Genomic DNA, 6,000 nt, shown 5'->3' with positions numbered 1-6,000 from the left:
AACATTTGTCAGAATTAGTTAAAGCAATGAATTTGTATCCGCTCTCGTCGGACATCGGCTGGTTGTGAAGCCACGCCCCTTTCCTGAAGAATTGCATTATGGGCCCGAAAAGTACGGAAATGGTGTCCACTGTGTGTAAACTTCGTATTTTGGTGAATGTAGTACGACATCCGGGAACTTCTGGCATACTATCTAAATCCATACTTTGACCAATAAGCATACTATATACTCCAATTTACATCACAAATAGTAGGGTTAGTGCGGTTTGTATGAGTATTCGAACACAGCTATGGATTGTGTATTATGTGTGCCATTCAGAGGGTGAATGGGCAAGACAAAGGATTTTTTTTTTTTTTTCAAGACAACTGCTTTTGAACAGGGTATGGTAGTAGGTGCCTGGCACAGGAGGTTGGTGGCCCCTTACTTAGGGAGGATGGGCTCACTGTAATGGCTGTAGTGGAATGGTATCAAATACAGCCAACATATGGTTTCTATCTGTTTGATGCCATTCAATACGCTCAGTTCCAGACATTATGAGTTGTCCAGCAGCCTCTTGTGTTGTCAGGTACATCGGTTTGTGTAAAGAACTGCAACGCTGCTGGGGTTTTCACACTCAACAGTTTCCTGTGTCTATAAAGAATGGTCCACTACCCAAAGGACATCCAGCCAACTTGACACAACTGTGGGAAGCATTGCAGTCAACATGGGCCAGCATCCCTGTAGAACCCTTTCAACACATTGTAGAGTCCATGCCCTGAGGAATTGAGGCTGTTCGGTAGGCAAAAGGGGTAAATGCCACTCAATATTAGAAAGGTGTTCCTAATGTTTGGTATACTCAGTGTAAATATACATGTTTTTTTTATGTCTTAACATAAATGTAATATGGGAGTATGTGAGTTTCAACATAGATAATATCAGTTTCAATCAGGGGTTTTCCAATTGTTTAGTTTTGAACAGTTAGTTCTGAGCTGGTTCAAAATTAAACAATATTCCGGTTTATATTGTCCCTTTCTGTTCCTTTTTAAACCTCAGAAATGTACTTTTAGCTTGACATTAAATTACTTCTCCAATCACTGCAGATAGAGCAGCTTGCTATAGGTTGCGAGATGTGACAGAAATTTTGCGAGTGAGGAGAGGGCGAGAATGATCAGCTTTACTATTGCAGATTGTGGGTTCTATCAATGTAATTGTGTGCATCATTTCCATTCCCGCATATATTTTTTAAAACATTTTTTCCTTTATTATTTTCCCCTAACGCTACCACCCCTCCCCTAATTAGGCTTGTACTTTCAGCTTATACATACTATATACATTTTACGGACTCAGTATATTTTCTATGAGTTCTCTTTTTTCTTTTTTAGTCGCATCCTTCAGCTACCCTCAACACCTCCCATCTATCTCTGAAAACAATCCAGTTTTGATTTCTCATCGCCATATATTTTTCAACTGTGCTGTAATGTTTCACAAAAGTTCTGAACATTTCTATTCTCATAGTTTCTACAGATTGTAAATTAAAGATGAAAATGTTTACTAAGAGTATGATATTATTGATCAATTGACTATGGCTTTTTAAATCACCCAGCAGTGCTATTTGCAGAGTTAGCTCCAGGTAAATGTTGCAATACTTCAGCTGTTCCTGAACCTGCGACCAAAAACAAGCTGCAGTACCAAAACAAGTGATCTAATGATTCTGTCTCTTCGCAGCAAAATCTGCAAAACTGGGATGGTTGTATCCCAAAATTCTTGCAACCAATAGAATGATATATATATATATATATATATCATTCTATTGGTTGCAAGAATTTTGTATAGTATTACTGATGGTGACTCCTGATAGTGGCTAATATTTAACATGATACAAATTGTAAAATAAATCTGAGAAAAGCCAGTTCTCTTTCATCCCTGCAAATGATCAAGACATACAATAATGCCACAGCTATTTATAGCCTACTTCACTGTGGAAAACAGGCCGCAATATGTCATGTTGATATGATTTCCAGTTTGCTTCCATATGACTGGTTTCACATTAGTGCCCAAGGATCATAAGGAAAAATCATAAAAAAATATAAAATATTGGGTCAAGAGCCATACGTCCTCCAAAACACAACCCTGCCCTGGATTCAACCCAGGGTCTGTAGTGACACCTCTCCTCCACTCAGGAGGTCCCAGTGCATGGAGAAAATATATGCTTTTTCGACCTTATTCATTTTCCTTGAGCTTGGAATTATTCGGGAATTAAGTCAAATACAGATACAAGGTATTCTGAAGACACACTTCTACCACACAATTTATTTTATCTCCACCCCAAACAAATAGCATAGCATGCTATTGTAACTGGTATGAAATGGATAGCTAGTTAGCGGGGGCGCGCTAATAGCGTTTCAATCGGTGACGTCACTCGCTCTGAGACCTTGAAGTAATTGTTCCCCTTGCTCTGCAAGGGCCGCGTTTTTTGTGGAGCGATGGGTAACGATGCTTCGAGGGTGACTGTTGTTGATGTGTGCAGAGGGTCCCTGGTTTGAGACCAGGTTGGGGGTGAGGAGAGGGACGGAAGCAAAACTGTTACATTGATGCTGTTGACCCGGATTACTGGTTGCTGCGGAAAAGGAGGAGGTAAAATGGGCATCAAAGGGTGGAGGGGGGGGTGAGTGTAACTGCTGTGAAATGGCTAGCTAGTTACCCGGGGTGCGCGCTAATAGCGTTTAAATTGGTGACGTCACTCTGAGACCTTGAAGTAGTTGTTTCCCTTGCTCTGTAAGGCAGGTAACGATGCTTCGTGGGAGACTGTCTGTGTGCAGAGGGTTTCTGGTTTGAGACCAGGTAGAGGGACGAAAGCAACACTGCTACACTATTCTCATGCTTAAATGCAAGGTCAGAGAAAAGTACATTAAAGACAATTATGTTCCATTTACGCACGCTTAACTCAGGTCGGAATTCCCCCCCTAAGGGAATAGTATGGTCACATCAATATGAATGTGAAAAAAGAACAAACAGAAAAAACGAATTAACATAAAACAGTATTTATTCATCATGTACATATTCATATTAAGGATTTATGTTTGTGTATATTAAAATATTTGTAAGACATATAAGAAAACATTATTTTGAAGTTAAAATTACATTCTTTGCCAATATAAAAAACATATTTTTCCTAAACTGCTTTACACACTCCAGTCAGCAGATGGTGATGTGAGTCTTTCAGGTGCTTCTTGGATTTTTTTTATTTATTTTTATTTCACCTTTATTTAACCAGGTAGGCAAGTTGAGAACAAGTTCTCATTTACAATTGCGACCTGGCCAAGATAAAGCAAAGCAGTTCGACAACATACAAAAACACAGAGTTACACATGGAGTAAAACAACATACAATCAATGATGCAGTAGAAAAAAAAATAAAAAATAAGACTATATACAATGTGAGCAAATGATGTGAGATAAGGGAGGTAAAGGCAAAAAAATGCCATGGTGGCAAAGTAAATAAAGTATAGCAAGAAAAACACTGGAATGGTAGATTTGTAGTTTGAAGAAAGTTCAGAGATAAAATATAAATAATATGATGCAAAGGAGCAAAATAAATAAAATAAATAAATACAGTAGGGGATGAGGTAGTATTTTGGGCTAAATTATAGATGGGCTATGTACAGGTGCAGTGATCTGTGAGCTGCTCTGACATCTGGTGCTTAAAGCTAGTGAGGGAGATAAGTGTTTCCAGTTTCAGAGATTTTTGTAGTTCGTTCCAGTCATTGGCAGCAGAGAACTGGAAGGAGAGACGACCAAAGGAGGAGTTGGCTTTAGGGGTGACCAGAGAGATATACCTGCTGGAGCGCGTGCTACAGGTGGGTGCTGCTATGGTGACCAGTGAGCGGAGATAAGGGGGGACTTTACCTAGCAGGGTCTTGTAGATGACCTGGAGCCAATGTGTTTGGCGACGATTATGAAGCGAAGGCCAGCCAACGAGAGCGTACAGGTCGCAGTGGTGGGTAGTATATGGGGCTTTGGTGACAAAACGGATGGCACTGTGATAACAAGCTGGATGCAGTCTGAGTAGGGTATTGGAAGCTATTTTGTAAATGACATCGCCGAAGTCGAGGATTGGTAGGATGGTCAGTTTTACGAGGGTATGTTTGGCAGCATGAGTGAAGGATGCTTTGTTGCGAAATAGGAAGCCAATTCGAGATTTCACTTTGGATTGGAGATGATTGATGTGAGTCTGGAAGGAGAGTTTACAGTCTAACCAGACACCTAGGTATTTGTAGTTGTCCACAAATTCTAAGTTAGAACCGTCCAGAGAAGTGATGCTGGACAGGCGGGCAGGTGCAGGCAGCGATCGGTTGAAGAGCATGCATTTAGTTTTACTTGTGTTTAGGAGCAGTTGGAGACCACGGAAGGAGAGTTGAATGGCATTGAAGCTCGTCTGGAGGGTTGTTAACACAGTGTCCAAAGAAGGGCCAGAAGTGTACAGAATGGTGTCGTCTGCGTAGAGGTGGATCAGAGATTCACCAGCAACAAGAGCGACATCATTTATGTATACAGAGAAAAGAGTTGGCCCAAGAATTGAACCCTGTGGTACCCCCATAGAGACTGCCAGAGGTCCAGACAGTAGGCCCTCCGATTTGACACACTGAACTCTGTCAGAGAAGTAGTTGGTGAACCAGGCGACGCAATCGTTTGAGAAACCAAGGCTACTGAGTCTGCCGATGAGGATGTGGTGATTAACAGAGTCAAAAGCTTTGGCCAGGTCAATGAATACGGCGCACAGTAATGTTTCTTATCGATGGCGGTTACGATGTCGTTTAGGACCTTGAGCGTGGCTGAGGTGCACCCATGACCAGCTCTGAAACCAGATTGCATAGCGGAGAGGGTGCGGTGGGATTCGAAATGGTCGGTAATCTGTTTGTTGACTTGGCTTTCGAAGACCTTAGAAAGGCAGGGTAGGATGGATATATACTGCTTTCCAATCTATGGGAATCTCAGACGACACGAAAGAGAGGTTGAACAGGCTAGTAATAGGGGTTGCAATAATTTCGGCAGATAATTTTAGAAAGAAAGGGTCCAGATTGTCAAGCCCAGCTGATTTGTAGGGGTCCAGATTTTGCAGCTCTTTCAGAACATCAGCTGAATGGATTTGGGAGAAGGAGAAATGGGGGAGGCTTGGGCGAGTAGCTGTGGGGGGTGCAGTGCTGTTGAATGCAGTAGGGGTAGTTAGGTGGAAAGCATGGCCAGCCGTAGAAAAATGCTTATTGAAATTCTCAATTATAGTGGGCTTATCGGTGGTGACAGAGTTTCCTATCCTCAGTGCAGTGGGCAGTTGGGAGGAGGTGTTCTTATTCTCCATGGACTTTACAATGTCCCAGAACTTTTTAGAGTTGGAGTTGCACGAGCGAATTTCTGTTTGAAAAAGCTAGCCTTGACGTTTCTAACTGCCTGTGTGTATTGGTTTCTAACTTCCCTAAAAAGTTGCATATCGCGGGGGCAGTTCGATGCTAATGCAGAACGCCACAGGATATTTTTGTGTTGGTTAAGGGCAGTCAGGTCTGGGGAGAACCAAGGGCTATATCTGTTCCTGGTTCTAAATTTCTTGAAAGGGGCATGCTTATTTAAGATGGAGAGGAAGGCATTTAAAAAAAATAACCAGGCATCCTCTACTGACGGGATGAGGTCAATATCCTTCCAGGATACCAGGGCCAGGTCGAATAGAAAGGCTTGCTCATTGAAATGTTTCAGGGAGCGTTTGACAGTGATGAGTGGAGGTCGTTTGACCGCTGACCCATTACGGGTGCAGGCAATGAGGCAGTGATCGCTGAGATCTTGGTTGAAAACAGCAGAGGTGTATTTAGAGGGCACGTTGGTTAGGATGATATCTATGAGGGTGCCAGTGTTTGCGGCTTTGGGGTTGTACCTGGTGGGTTCATTAATAATTTGTGTGAGATTGAGGGCATCAAGCTTGGATTGTAGGATGGCTGGGGTGTTAAGCATGTCCCAGTTTAGGTCACCTAGTAGC

The sequence above is a fragment of the Salmo salar genome, chromosome ssa09 (genome assembly GCF_905237065.1).
Source record: "Salmo salar chromosome ssa09, Ssal_v3.1, whole genome shotgun sequence".
NCBI classification, from domain to species: domain Eukaryota; kingdom Metazoa; phylum Chordata; class Actinopteri; order Salmoniformes; family Salmonidae; genus Salmo; species Salmo salar.
The sequence above is the reverse complement of the archived record's forward strand: the minus strand, read 5'-3'. Positions refer to the sequence as shown.